Here is a 16,622-nt window from a genome sequence, read left to right as displayed (position 1 = left end):
CAAAGCAAATTAATTTCAGCAAGAGGCAGAAGAGAGGCACAAGTGGATTAGAGTGTAGCTTGAAGAGGTCTTTATGCCTTGTGAATAGAGTAGATTAGAACAAGTATTAATTTGTTTAGATTTACTACAACCTGGTCATATTTTACCTTGACAATTGTTGCTAAAAAAATAAAAATGCTAACCAAAATGTATTTGGCTCTTTGTCAAATCTAGTTTTATGTCCAAGTCTGCCAACCCGCCTTGCCCGGCCGGAAGTCCCTACCATTAAGTCCACTCCCAAACTCTCCCCTCAAACACCCTACCCCTCCAAACCCCCTCGATCTCCCCAGGCCCTCTGCCCCCTTACACAACCTCACCCTACAGCCTGTCTCAGAATAAGAGGTCCTGGATGAGCTGCTCAGACTGGACCCTAAAAAGCCAGCTGGGTCTGATGAGTTAGTTAGTTCTTTTTTACGATTGCAGCCCCCATCATTGCAGCTCCCATTACAGAGATTTTTAACCTGTCCCTTCACACAGCTGAAGTCCCATGTGCTTGGAAAGCAGCATTAGTGCGCCCCCTTTTCAAGGTACAGTAGGGAATCTGAGCACAAATTATTATATTATATTATATATTAAATAATATTTTTAAAACATCCCCCACTGTGTGTCAGTGGTCAGTGGACACAGATGAAAACATATTAACATTAGGTGACAGCGGACCTGACCAGATGAAAACATATTAGGTGACAGCGCACCTGACCAGATGAAATCATATTAGGTGACAGTGCACCTGACCAGATGAAATCATATTAGGTGACAGCGCACCTGACCAGATCAAAACATATTAGGTGACAGCGCACCTGATCAGATCAAAACATTTTAGGTGACAGCGCACCTGACCAGATCAAAACATATTAGGTGAAGGTGACAAGGAAGCCACAGACTCATACCCCCCCGACACTCAACTAACCGCCTCGGACAGTCCTTCATACCAGTGGCCATCAGGCTCCACAACAGTGGGCAGCGACTGCTGCCAGACATCGACCTAGAACTAATAGGAACCCAAGTAGGACAATAACACTACCTTATGCATACTGCACCTTATGTGGATACTGTGATACTGTGAATAATGTATATTTCAGTTAGTTAGATAGTAAATTATATTGACCTATTTGTTTACACTGCTTGTGTTGTTTTCACTACCTGTACCCCCCCCCCCCCTTCCCCCATGCTGCTATGATGCCTGAATTTCCCCAAGGGGATCAATAAAGGAATATCTTATCTTATCTTAAAAGGAAAGATGAAATTACCTACCTGGGTTCCATCCTATAGAGGCAAATATTTCCTGTGACAAAATGGGGTCCAATGTAATAAAACTAAGTCAACCAACGAACTAGATTCCTGTACCGGATCTCCTCTCTGGTAAACAAGAATACCTTGAAGACTCTTAACAGGAGCACTCATTCAAGGGTACTACGACTATGCTTGCACCTCATGGTACCAAAGCACCTCAAAGGCACTAAAAACAAGATTACAAACATCACAAAACAAACTGGTCAGACTACTGCTTGACCTTACTCCTAAAACCCACCTCACCCCTGTCCACTTTGACAACCTAGGATGGCTTAGAGTAGACGACAGAGTACAGCAACTTGCAATGGGCCTGGTCTACAAGATACACTACACCACTAAGATACCCATGTGCATGTCGAAATACTTCCCAAAGGTCAGTGAATACCACGACCACAACACCAGAGGGAGTTCCACAAATCATGTTCAACCCAGATAAAATAATTTAAAAAGTAAAAAAAAAAAAAAAAAAAAAATAAAAGAAAATAGTCATAACTTAGAAATGAGATTGCATAGGTCTATGAATCGATATCGCGATTCTGTTTCGATTAATTGCCCAGCCCTACAGTGTGTACAGTAAGTTAGCTTGGTGATTATCATTGTGATGTAGGCTAAGCTGGCTAGCTACTGTTAGCATACAAGCACTGTAGCCTACTTACTTTTTCATCCACAACGTTTTTTCTGATCCAGATGCATAAATCCACTTCTTCATGTTGCTCAGTTGCTGGTTTATACTTCGGTCCTAATGTTGGCGCAAAGTTTAATTTAGCCTGACTTCACTTGTTATAGCTGTACAGCTTACTAACTACTAAACAACAACTTTCTCATAGTCTCAATTTTCACATAGTCAAAATGGGGTCCAGCTGCATGTCCGGAGGATAGGTTTAGCTCGGGCCAATCTCAAGTTTCTCAAGTTTCTTTATTAGTTGTCATACAGAAGTACAGAATACTTTTATACAAAATGCTTCTTTATGTTACATTTTGTATAAAAGTATTCTGTACTTCTGTATGACAACTAATAAAGAAACTTGAGAAACTTGAGATTGGCCCGAGCTAAACCTATCCTCCGGACATGCAGCTGGACCCACTTTGACTTTGCAATGCAGCAATCTCTGATTGGATTTGCAAGGCTGCCAATCATATTCAACCTCCGTGTATTGGATGTCAAGGACTAGGACTAGGTCAAGGACTAGGACCGCTACTGTTCCTAATTTATGCAAATGACATGTCGTCAGCTTGTGACTGCAACTTGTTCCTGTTTGCGGACGACTCAGCCCTGCTGGTCTCTGACAAGAACAAGTTACAGGTTGAAAAAACCCTCAGCTCGGAACTAGGCAGAATCTGCATATGGCTCGCTGATAACAAACTATCATTACACATGGGCAAAACAGAGTCCATTCTCTTCGGTTCAAATAACAAACTCAGCAAGACCGACGGCTTCTCAGTTACAGTGGGTGACAATATTGTCACAAGGAAAGATGAAATTACCTACCTGGGTTCCATCCTAGAGGCTAATCTCTCCTGTGACAAAATGGCATCCAATGTAATAAAAAAAGTCAACCAACGAACTCGATTCTTGTACCGGATCTCCTCTCTGGTAAACAAGAATACCCTGAAGACTCTGGCAGGAGCACTCATTCAGGGGTACTACGACTATGCTTGCACCTCATGGTACCAAAGCACCTCAAAGGCGCTAAAAACAAAATTACAAACATCTCAAAACAAACTGGTCAGACTACTGCTTGACCTTACTCCTAGAACCCACCTCACCCCTGCCCACTTTGACAACCTAGGATGGCTTAGAGTAGATGACAGAGTACAGCAACTTGCAATGGGCCTGGTCTACAAGATACACTACACGACCAAGGTACCCATGTACATGGAAAAATACTTCCCAAAGGTCAGTGAATACCACGATCACAACACCAGAGGGAGCTCCACAAATCATGTTAAACCCAGATTCGGCTCAAATAAGGGACTAAACACGTTTCGCAATTATGCCACATCAATGTGGAACGCCCTACCCAAAGCTGTAAAGGAATGTGGATCACTACCCACTTTCAAAACCTCTCTCAAGAGACACCTACGGGAGACTGCAATTCAATACTGGCCCCTGTAAATATCCTAACCCAACCCCCTCCAATGTACAGTAATTTACCTAGTATGGTTTTGTCAATAGTCCAATGTACAATTTTGTTTGTTTGTACAGAGTCTCCCCCCCCCTCAATGTACAGTTTTGCTTGTTTATACAGTGTGCCCCCCCCCCCCCCCCAACCACCTCCAATGTAAATTACCCAGTATGGTTGTCAATATCCCAGTGTACCCAACCCCCCCCACCCAACCTCCTCCAATGTACAGTTTCTACGTCAAATGTATATACTCCCTTTTCTTGACTCCTTCTGTATCACAAACAGTACTGTATTTGCAAATCTGGTATGTCATAAATGTATAGATGTAGCAGTACTGACTATCTGTATGTCATGTATGTCATATATGTCCTGATGAATTGAAAATGGGGGACCCTGGTGGAAACAAGACGAAAGTCTTTCTCTGGTCTGCATCCCCTTAACAATTGTGTGTATTGAGCTGTACTGTATTGTACCCATTCTGCAATCTGTTAATAAAGTTTTCAATCAATCAATTCAATCAATCAAGGGCTGTCAATCAATCAAGCCTCCATTCAATGACAAGAGTTTAACTGCACAGACCGTGCTTAGATGAAGTTAATAGCCTATTTTGATTCGCTGTTATTTATTATTTATTTAACAATGGGTCACACCTGTGAAGTTTTCTTCATGAATAATTACTGCAGGCAATACTGCAGTGCAGGCCTGCTCAGAGCTGTCAATTTTGGCCATTTTTGAAGAAATAAAAATTCACTGGCATTTTTTTTTACAGAGGAAAACATTTATAATAAAAAAATTATAATAATAATAATTAAAAAAAAATATATATATATATATTTTTTTTTATATATATATATATATATATATATATATATATATATATAGGTATATGTAAATTAATAATAATTATGAATTATGAGTGAATTTGTGTTTCATGTGTTGTCATAGAGAAACCTCCACTGCTGTGTCACTGCTATGCTCAAAGTTCTGAATGATATAACATCTGCATTAGACTCAAAACATCACTGTGTAGCAATCTGTATCGACCTAGCTAAGGACTTTGATACAGTAAATCATTCCATCCTCACTGACAAGCTGAGCACCATTGGGGTCTCTGATCATTCACTGGCTTGGTTCACAAACGACTTCACTGACTGAATGCAACGGGTGAAATCGGAACATTTCCTCTCACAACCCCTCCCCGTCACTAAGGGTGTACCCCAGGGATCGATCCTAGCCCCTACACTCTTCTCCACTTTTCATCCTGCTTCTGCTATGCAAGCTGCTTTTCACTGTCTCTCCGTGTTTTTCTACCTATCGCTACCTTAATGATTTATTATAGCCCTTTCAACTCTAAATACTCTGTATGTTAACTCCCAGTTCCTATGGTACTTCTCCAGAACTGTGAATTTATTTATTTAGATTTATGACCGCAGTACTTCGCCGAAAGGAGAGTAGCGAGATCTCTCCGTGGGAGGACCAGTGAGATGAAGAAATCTCCGTCTTATCAGCTACACACGAAGATATTTATGAAAGGCGAAAATACTTCATAAAGACCCCGGCTGAAAGAAAACAAGACCCACCATCACCAGCTAAGTACCTAGCTTAGCTTCAGTTTAGCTTAACCTAAAAAGACAATTAATAAGGGAAGATGCCGGGACTCGGCTCTCCCACAGAATGTACTAGCTGCATGAGGATGAGTAAGAGGATTATAGAGCTGGAGGCTCGAGTTACTATCCTGCACCAAATCCAACAGGATGAGCGACTCATTGACTCTATTTTTGAAGCTACTACAAATATAGCCAACAATACCATGATTGAGACCTGGCCTAGACTAGCTACAGTACAGCACCACCCAAAAGACGGTCCCTGGCACAAGCAAGGAGCTAGACCAAAGCAGTGGACCACCGTCAAGGATAAAAGGAGAAATAAACGAACCAGGAACACGACTATTACCTCGCCCCCGGTACCGCCAGGAAATAGTTTCAACCTACTCTCGGAAACACGCATATCAACACCAAAAGCAAAGAGACATAGAAGCGTGGCTAACGACGCTAGCGAAGCAAACAGCGAGCGGAATGGAGCTCACGCTAACGACGCTAATAGCAGGAATACCGGAGCTCACGCTAACACTAGCGAAGCAAACAGCTTGCATGCCGGAGCTCACGCTAATGCTAGCGAAACTAACAGCCGGCACATCGGAGCACGCGCTAACGACGAGACGACGAGGAAAACAGAGCCACGAGCGACACGGCTAGCAAACACGACCCAGACCGAGCTAACGGCTAACAGCGAAGAGACTACCATGCACCGAGGAGAACGTTGCGGTAGCCAACGCCGAAAGTACGGGACCAGCGTTAACATGCCGGCTATTGAGAAGGCTAACGAGGCTTCACCAAGGCCACAGGACTGTGGTAAGAACCGGCAGACTAGGCCTAGCCCAAAAACAAACGGCCCCAAAACTGTTGGAAAGAAAAATGCTAACCTCACACAGAAAACAGACTGCATACTGATTGGAGATTTTACAACAAGGTATGTGGAGATGGCAAACACAGAAAATATCTGTCTAGACAATACATCTGTGAAAGAGCTGGCCGAAATACTTCCAACACTGATCAGACCGGGCATAACAAAAATTGTCATTCACTCTGGATCGTTTGACATCCTGCGAAAGAAGACTGGCACAGAGACTTTGAAAGACGATTTCACACGTTTAATGAACACACTAGACAAACATCAGTCTGTGTACATAGACACTGATGTGTCCATCAGTGGACCAATTGCATGCTTTCGCAGAGGACAAAAAGCCTTTAGTCGACTCCTAAATTTTAATTCATGGTTAGGGTTTGCATGTCTTGTACACGGCCTGAAATTCATTGACAACTTCAATGTTTTCTGGAATAACCCAGAAAGTTTTCAAAGAAATGGCTTCTTCCCAAATCGCTTAGGTTCAAGGCTTCTAGCAGCAAACATGCGTCATTCCTTAATGGCCTCCAAGAATATCAAACTCATACCAGCACGAGAGATAATCACAAAGGACACAATCTCACCACGAGGTGCAGCAGCAGCACAAGGCGTCTCCCCCCCCCCCCCCCATATCACACAAGGCCATCTCGTCTGATCAAATGTCCCCGAAAGCACAGTACAGTCAGTACGGTGCACAGTATAGCACAATTGCCATGCCATCTCTCAAAACATACCGGTAATCATAACCAGCCAATGGCATGGTGAAAAATATACGCCATCAGTGCGTTTACCTGCTATTAACCTCAGGGCCATCAAGGTCAAGCCAAAGCAGACCTCCTCTAAAGAAGTCCAACAAATAAAATTAGCCCTCCTAAATGTCAGATCACTGAATAATAAAACATTCTTAGTAAATGATCTGATTAAAGAAAATAACTTAGATTGCATCTACCTAGTAGAGACATGGCTAAATAATGACACAGCTACATCAATAATGATAGAAGCTTGTCCACCAGACTATAACTTTTTTCAAATACCCAGAAAAAATTAAATGGGCGGAGGAGTTGCAGCAATCTTCTCCTCAAAACTCTTGTTTAGAATCACAGAACTAGGCGAGTTCATGTCGATGGAATATCTTGCCATTGAGCTCAAAACAGAATCAACTATTATCGTCACAATATACCGCCCGCCTAGACACTCACCAATATTTATACAGGAGCTCTCTGAACTGATCTCACTATGTGTTACCGGATATGATAAGGTGATCCTAAATGGAGACTTGAACATCCATTTTAATAAGAAAACAGACTCCAAAACTATAGAACTAAAAAATCTACTGGATAGCTTTGACATAATACAGCATATAACAAATGCAACTCACAGGCTTGGTAATACACTAGACTTAGTTATAACAACAACTGGGCTAAGCATAACAAATATCTCAATAACTGAATTATCTCTCTCCGACCATCACTGTATATTTTTTGATACTCAAATAACCCTTACTAAAACAAAAAAAGAAATCATAGTTAAAAAGAGGCTCCTAAACGACAAGGCTGAATCAAAGTTCATTGATCTTATCAGACTACATGAACCACACAATCATGACAGCTCTCTAAATGAAATGGTAGAAAATATCAATGATGCAATGTCATCTATATTAAACTCTGTCGCCCCATTAAAAACAAAAAAGAAGAAAACTAGAGCCTCGCCCTGGTTGAACTATAATACGGTCAACAAAGAAAAAAGGAAATGTCGTGCAGCGGAGAGAAAATGGAGAAAAACAAAAACCACCATATGCTGTGATATATACAAAGATGCTTTAACTGCTTATAATAAAACCATCCGCTTAGCAAGGAAAGATTACTTCTCTAAAATCATTACAGAAAATGCTGGAAACTCCAGAATCCTTTTTTCCACTATTAATGTACTACTCAACACTGCCCCTACACCTCCTCAGTCATCAACGGTTAAGTGTGAAGAACTTGCACTATTCTTTAACAACAAAATAACCTTGATCAGGGCCAGCATTACTCATGATGGAAATAAAGCTGATTGCGGCAAACCGCGCAATGTAACCATGAGAAGTTTCACATGTATCACATTAGATGTACTCTGCAAAACTGTCTCAGAATGTAACTCCTCCACCTCAGACATTGACCCTATACCTACAGCTTTCTTCAAACGGGTGTTTAATAGTGTTTCAAGCCCTGTGCTAGATATCATAAACACTTCCCTTAGGACTGGTATTTTCCCAGATGCCTTTAAAACAGCAGTTGTAAAGCCATTACTAAAAAAACCTAACTTGGATAGTAATGAAATGGCAAATTATCGTCCAATATCCAACCTACCATTCATTAGTAAAGTACTTGAAAAGATAGTTTCAGTTCAAATAAATTCCTTTCTTGAAGAAAACAACATCTTAGAAGAATTTCAGTCAGGATTCAGAAAATATCATAGCACTGAAACTGCCCTCACCAAAATAATCAGTGACCTCAGACTAAACTCTGACGAGAATAAGATCTCCATCCTTATCCTGTTAGATCTCAGTGCAGCATTTGATACAATCGATCACAATATTCTAATCGATCGTCTTGAAAACCATGTCGGTTTCTCAGAACATGTGCTGGGCTGGTTTAAAACATACATCAGAGGGAGGAAATTCTATGTTAAACTAGGAGATCACATGTCTGATATATACGACAACAACTATGGAGTTGCACAAGGGAGTTGCTTAGGTCCTTTACTCTTCTCCCTTTACATGTTACCGCTGGGTGATATCATCAGAGAACATAATGTAGATTTCCATAGCTATGCGGATGATACACAACTGTACATATCTGCTGAACCAAATGATACAGCGATTAGCTCCATTACAGACTGCTTACTGGCAATAAATAAATGGATGAGTAAGAACTTCCTGAAACTAAACGAGAACAAAACTGAGATTCTAATTATCGGCTCCAAAACTAAAAAAAAACATTAATAAAGAACCTGGGGGGACTAATCTTGGATAAAATCTGAGGTCACTAGTCTTGGGGTTATCATAGATTCAGAACTGAACTTCAATTCTCATATTAGCAAAGTGACGAAAACATCGTTCTTCCATCTAAAAAATATAGCAAAAGTATGACCATTTATTAATCAGAACGATGCTGAGAAGCTAATTCATGCATTCATATCTAGCCGGTTAGACTACTGTAATGCACTTTTCACAGGTCTCCCTAAGAAAACCACAGAGATGCTTCAGCTAATCCAAAACTCTGCAGCCTGACTGCTAACTAGAACCAAAAGGAGAGAGCACATTAGTCCAGTCTTAGCTGCTTTACACTGGCTTCCTGTAACATTTAGAATTGACTTTAAGGTCCTTCTCCTTACATACAAAGCTCTAAATGGACAGGGACCTAGCTACATCGCCAACACTCTAATAAATTACACACCAGCAAGAACACTGCGATCATCAGCTGCTGGACTACTAGAGGCTCCCAGAAGCAGTCAAAAGAGGATCGGTAATGCAGCCTTTATCAACTATGCCCCAAAACTATGGAACAAACTACCCCAAAACATCAGGGAAGCCAACTCGCTAGACTTCTTTAAAAGATAGCTTAAAACCTATCTCTTTGCTCAGGCATTTCACTGATAGATATCTGCTACCACCTAGTGGCAAGAGGAAACATCAGGGATATCCTGACACAACTTGTACTTACCTGCACTATTCTTACCCTGCCTACTCTTATACACTGCCTATCAAATTCATGTGTCGGTTATTGCACTTTTTACTGATGACTATTTTTAAACTGAATCATTTTAAACTATTTTTATTATTTGCTAGATCCAAATGTGAAACACTTGGACAAATGTGTTACGAAGGATCAGATTAAACCGAATATATATATTTACTAATTGATATATATTGCATAATATTTGTATATCGTCTGATATCCCTTGTGTATTCTTTGTACATATACACGGAATATCCCTTTACCTAGTACAGACCATAATATTTCATTCTCCTATTGGACAGCGGTCCCTTAGGCGCCACTGCCATACCCCCAAGGTCTAGTTCAAAGTCACCGCCAAAGACATGCCTGGACATGAACGGCTCTGCGCAAGAATACGAGACAGGAATAAGGCTGGTACTAGTTTGTTCACCTAACGTATAAATATGGCGCAGGTGAATACAGAAGTAGTTCGAGTTACCCAAGTGAAGCCTCACCCACGATACAACGTGCGGTGAAGTAGGGCCCGTTTGGCCCCAAATAGAGCATTGAGACCGCGTGCGAATTGATAGCTGAAGTATCAGAGTTTAACGCTGTACCGTCGAGTTCGACCTATTCTATTAATTCAGTAATAGTCTATTTATGTATAGTGTATCGTGCGGCTACCGTTCTACAGTGACCAGCATTACCAACGTTCCCTCGTACCAGCTAGTGTGCTTATCCAGGCTGGGCAGCTTAACCTGGCGCCTTCATCCGAGGAGCCCTAGACGAGGACCGTGTGGACATGTACACTGGATAACCTACCCGACGACTACATAGCCCTTTTCGGCTGGATTATATTTGCTTTGGTCCTGTAGCTGATGGAGCGGAGAATCGTCTACACCCACAATTGTGTGGGATTTACCCTGTGAGGAGCAACGTCGAGCCCGCCTCTAAGACGCCTGAGGCTGGCTAGCTTTCTTCCATGCGGAGCTGCATGCCGGAGAATAGCTGTTATTCGTCTGCGGATCAAGAGATTATTGCACTGTCTCCTGTACCTGGAGTCTCCCTATTCTTCGTTGACCCAGACTTTGCTACCGACAAATCCTCTCCCCTTGCTGGCCTACAACCGGAGGGACCCTACTAGTATCTCCCGCTGCCCTACTAGTGTACCATAGATATAATTCCTAAGATACAGGTGGTATTCATTATCTCCTGCGTAATATTATAATGGACTTACGCTCTTGACTTACTCACGCACATTCTTCGCCTTACAAGCGCGACTCTAAGTAAAGTAATGTAATCTACTATTATTGCTGCTAATAAATATTATTCTAACCAAGATTTGTGTGGAACCGTGTCATTGTGGAAGTGTTCATCGCATATACCTGTGTACTGTATGGCCAGTAGTAATGTACATAAGACAGTAGTGGTTTAATGATACCATACTTATTTAATACAGTCAGGGAATTGTACCCCTCAGTTACAATTGGTCCTTCGAGCCGGATGGTAACTAGCGTAATATTAATATAATATTAATATTGACATGGCCAATGATGAACACTCCACAAACGGTTCTCCTAAAATAGATCGCCCGCAGCGCAGACGACAGCCACCTCAGTACCTAGAGGACTACGCTGCCAGTATACTACCTAGCTTTCTACAGACGTTAAACGCGGAAAAAGCGGATAGTAAAAGTATGTCAAACCCTACCGACCAGGCGACCCCGCCAGTAGAGACCCTAGTGGGTTCTAACGTAACTGACCAAGCTCACGGGGGGGACCAGGAGGGACCTGACATGACTTTACCCCCCGCCAACGTCGACGAGGTAGTCCCCGGAGAGCTCCAGGATAAAGAACGCCCTCCAGGGACGGAACCCGACCCACCACAAGAAGAGACGCGCACCCAGGAGATAGACCTCCTCGGTACGCGACAGGAGAACGGATCTCCAACGAGTACTACCAGAAGCCGATCACCTCTACCAGTGTCTTCCCCCAGCGAGGCGGACAAGATGCTGGCGCAGGCCTTTATCGCCACCCTGGCAGCCTCAACCGAACGCGATCGACTCCAAGCACAGACGTTTAGCGAGCGCGAACATTCTTCCATGGAACAAGAACGCTTCCACGCGAAACTCCAAGCGCAAGCCCTTAGTGAACGCGAACACTCTGCGACCGAGCGAGAGCGCTTCCAGGCGCAGCAACGGAGTGACGAAGACCGCATACGCCTAGAGACTAGACGCCTCCAGACGGAAGAGAATATGGAAAGAGACCGCGCCGAAGCCCAGCGCGCCGCCGCCGGTGCCCAACGCGAAGCAGAGCGCGACCTTGCTCACACCAAGCGCGAAGCCGAGCGCGACCGATTACAAGCGCAGATAATGGAGCAACTGATTGCCAGGGTAACCCCCCCTCCCTCCGCACGGGGCTCCAGGGCCTCGTCAAGACAAGGGTCTAGGGCACCCTCCCCTACCCGATCAAGCGACCCTGAGCCCGGCCAACAGAGAGAGCCTATACCCCTCTCCGAACCCCTTCCCCGACCGGTCCAAGCGAGACCCAGCAACAGGGAAGAACCGGCCTATGCCGCGGAGAGACTAAATAGACGACTACAGTATCTAGATGACCTGGCAGAGGAAGAAGAAGAGGGAGAGGAGGAGAGTCAAGCCCAACAGCATCATCGTACTCCACAGGACCAGGAGGTCCAGTACAGCCCAGACTTTACCCCCGCGGCTCTGCGCTACAGACCCCCGACTCAACTCACGGGTGAGCTTGACGCACGACCAGCCCCGAGGAACAGCACCTGGGTACGCGGGCCTTGGTACCCGACAGGTACCAGCCCACCACGACAAGTAAGAGGAGACTTGCCTAGGAGGCCTCTCCTCCAACGCTCACCGATGTGCCAGCCATCCATGGCATCGTACCTTGGCACACCGACGTTCCCGGACTTCACACACGAGAACAGAGCACAGTACACAGAGCTACGAATGTGCTTAGAGACAATGATGTCCGATGTAACAGATGAACCGTACAAGTATGCTATCCTACTCAAGCACCTGAAGGTGCCCAGAGCGCACAATATAGCGCTGGCATATTCCACCTCTACTACCCCATACACCGCGGCTCTAGCAGCCCTCGACCAACGTTATGGACGCATATGGGACTACGTAATACAAGAGATAAGGAATATTGACCGTCTACCCCCAGCAACAGACAATCGCTCATTAGATGACCTGTCTATCAAGGTACAATCCCTGGTAGGGATGCTGGGGGCACAAAAGGAAAAGGGTATGCACGAACTGTACGCAAACTCTAATGTTGAGAGGATTTTAGAGAAGCTTCCGCCCGCCCGACAAGAGCGCTTCAGGCGGCAAAGAGACCACCGTGATCCTAACGGTCCCGAGCCATCCCTCCTAGACCTAGCCGACTTCCTGGCGAGAGAAGTCAACAGCCTACGATTGGATACGTTCGTGCGGAGCACGCCAAGCTCCAGAGAGGGACCTAGAAGAGCAAACGATGGCCGCAGGCTGGTGACCGTCATGCACCAAGCCGAATCAGTACCGAGCAACAAGAACCACAGTACCCCGTCGATGAAAGAGAAGTGGAAGATTGTATGCCCGTACTGCGAAAAGGAACACTGGCTGTCACACTGTGACACGTTCAAGAAGATGACCGCCGACGAGGTGAGTCAATGGATAAAGTCCAACCGACGCTGTTACCGATGTGCGCGCAGTCACATGGCAGCCGAGTGCCGCTTAAAGAAGAGGTGTAGTCGGTGTGACGGAGCCCACTTGGACGTCCTACATGACAGTAACAGAAGAAAGCCTGCACCCTCAAGCAGCACAAAGGCAAGTGTTATGTACATTGACCCCGCCAGCAGCGGGGGCGCCCGGGTGCTCTTGAAGGTGGTCCGCGTAACATTGAGTTACGAAGACAAGGTCATGGACACCTACGCCGTCCTTGACGACGGGTCAGAGAAGACCCTTCTCCTCGCGTCCGCTGCGGCCCAGCTGGGGCTGCGGGGGAGCGAAGAAACGATGACGATTCGGACAATAAGAAGAGACCTGAAGACGATCAAGGGCGAAAACGTCTCCTTCACTATCGCAGCAAGTGGGCAGCCAGAGAGACGGTATAGGATCACTAACGCTTTCACCAGCCAAGACATAGGCCTGTCGCAGTACACCTACCCCATCGCCAAGCTGATGGATAAATATGTGCACCTGCGTCAACTACCTATACCGCTCATAGACGGTGCCACCCCGACCCTGCTGATAGGATCCGACCATGCACACCTCATCGTCCCGATGGACCGGGTCCACACTGGGCTTAGAGGCTGTCCAGCAGCAGTCGAGACCCGCCTAGGATGGACACTACAAGGCCCCCTCTCTAGGTCTCCTAACCGAACAGCAGCCACTCGCTGCCTCCACTCCAGAGTGACAGAAGAAGACACCACCCTCCTACAGCACGTCGAGAGGCTATGGACACTAGAGACAATGCCCTTTAAGAACGAAAAGAAACACATTCGTTCCAAGGAAGACATTTATGCCATAGCCCTCCTCGAGCGGGGGACAAAGAGAGTCAAAGTCAACGGAGTGATGAGATACGCAACTCCACTCCTGAGGCGAGAGGGTATGCCTACCTTCCACGCCCCAAAAGAAGTGACGGAGCGGTATCTATCGAACACAGAGCGGCGCCTAGCCAGAGACCCCGCTCAAGCTACTGTGTACCGCGCTGAGATTGACAAGCTAATCACAGCGGGACACATAAAGAAAATTGACATTAAAGAGGCCGATCAGACGACCGAATCATGGTACGTGCCGCACCACAAAGTCCACCACAACGGCAAGGATCGTATTGTGTTTAACTGCAGCTACCAGATCGGATCACAAAATCTGAATAAAGAGCTCTTGCCCGGCCCAACACTTGGCCCCTCTCTACTAGGCGTGTTGCTACGTTTCCGCCAAGACAAGGTGGCCATCAGCGGCGACATCAAAGGGATGTTCCTGCAGGTGCGACTAGTGGAAGAGGACAAGCCCCTGCTGCGGTTCTTATGGAGAGAGAGGATCGGGGATGAGCAACCATCCATCTATCAATGGGAAGTCCTCCCTTTCGGAACCACATGCAGCCCATGCTGTGCTACGTTCGCACTGCAAAAACACGTCGCAGAAGACCCAGCAGCTGATGAAGAGGTCCGACAAAGTGTAGGAAATAGTTTCTACGTGGACAACTGTCTGCAAAGCGTCTCGACGCCAGAAGAAGCCGAGGCCCTCCTACTCAAGCTCCGCGCCTCCCTGATCAAAGGCGGCTTTGATCTCCGGCAGTGGGCCAGCAGCGACCCTCAAGTATTGCGCAGCCTCTCCCCAGAGGACAAGGCAGCAAGCAGCGAGACCTGGATGGCGACCATCCCAGGAGAAGCCCAAGAAATGACATTAGGACTAGTCTGGCGCTTCAAAACAGACTCGCTCCATTATAAACACACACCCCTGACCAAGGAGCAGGGAAGGTCGACTTCACTACCGACCACAAGACGGAGTATATACAGAACACTCGCCAGACAATATGACCCGTTGGGATGTATTTTACCTTACACCACCAGGGCAAAGATGATTGTAAGAGCGTTATGGGACAAGGACCAGGGCTGGGACGACCCCATACCCAAACACCTTGCCTCCACATGGAGAGAGTGGGAGACAGAACTCAGCTCGCTCCCAGGTGTCAACATACGCCGCAGTTACTTCCCACCCACAGTGAGGCCGGAGACGTGCCAGATGGACCTGCACGTCTTCAGCGACGCCTCCGAAGTAGCCTACGGTTCGGTGGCCTACTTGCGGGCCCGAGAGGAGGGAGGAGAAATACATACTGCCTTCATCCTGGCTCGCTCAAGAATAGCCCCCCGCAAGCAACAATCTATCCCGCGTCTAGAGCTCTGCGCAGCCCTAGCAGGAGCGCAACTCGCCACGTTAATCCAACGTGAACTCACCATCCCGGTGCAAAGTACAATCCTGTGGTCAGACTCCATGACCGTACTCACATGGATCCAGTCCGATTCGTGTAGATACAAGGTCTTCGTGGGAGTCAGAATCACAGAGATCCAAGATTTAACAGAAGCAGCATGCTGGAGGTATGTGGACACAAAACAGAACCCAGCTGACGTCATCACACGGGGAATGTCCCTGGATGACCTCACCCGTCACAATCTATATAGTGACGGGCCCGAGTTCCTCAAGCTCCCGGAAGAAGAGTGGCCTACACCCACCCCACGGGAGGCGAGTGAAGAGGAGGCAGAGAAGAAGAAATCTATGTTCTGTGGGTTGACACACACACTCGTACCCACAGATCCCAACATAGACGACTGCCTCACCCTTGAGAGTGCGCAGCTAAAGACATTCCTGTGGCACCACCCAGAGGTTCAGCCCACTACTGACATTACTGCAGCTAACTACGAAGAAGCAGAACTCCTTCTGCTACAGCGAGCCCAGAGAGACTCGTTCCCCGACGAGCTAGACTGTCTGCAGGGATCAAAGCCAGTCCCGTCAGACAGCAGACTGCTCCACTTAGCCCCTGAGAGCGACGCCCATAATCTCATCAGAGTGGGTGGTCGTCTGAGGAGAGCCCCAGACTTACCGGATGACGTCAAGTACCCGATAGTCTTAAACAGCCGACACAAGGTCACAGAGCTCATCATAAAGAAATACGACGAGGACGTGCACCACGCCGGGGCAGAGAGAGTCTTCGCGGAGATCAGACGTCGTTATTGGATACTGCAAGGAAGAGAAGCAGTACGACGCTTCCAGCGGACCTGTCTAGACTGTCGTAAATGGCGAGCACAGCCCAGTATACCCCGGATGGCTGACCTACCCCCCTGTCGCCTCCGACTCGGCGACAAGCCTTTTCACTCCACCGGTATGGACTGTTTCGGCCCGCTGTATGTAAAGAAAGGAAGAGGGACAGAGAAGCGGTGGGGTATTGTATTCAAATGCATGACCACCCGAGCGATACACATAGAACTCCTTCCA

The sequence above is a fragment of the Notolepis coatsorum genome (genome assembly GCF_963971535.1).
Source record: "Notolepis coatsorum genome assembly, chromosome: 1".
Classification (NCBI taxonomy): Eukaryota; Metazoa; Chordata; class Actinopteri; order Aulopiformes; family Paralepididae; genus Notolepis; species Notolepis coatsorum.
Note: the sequence above shows the minus strand (reverse complement) of the source record.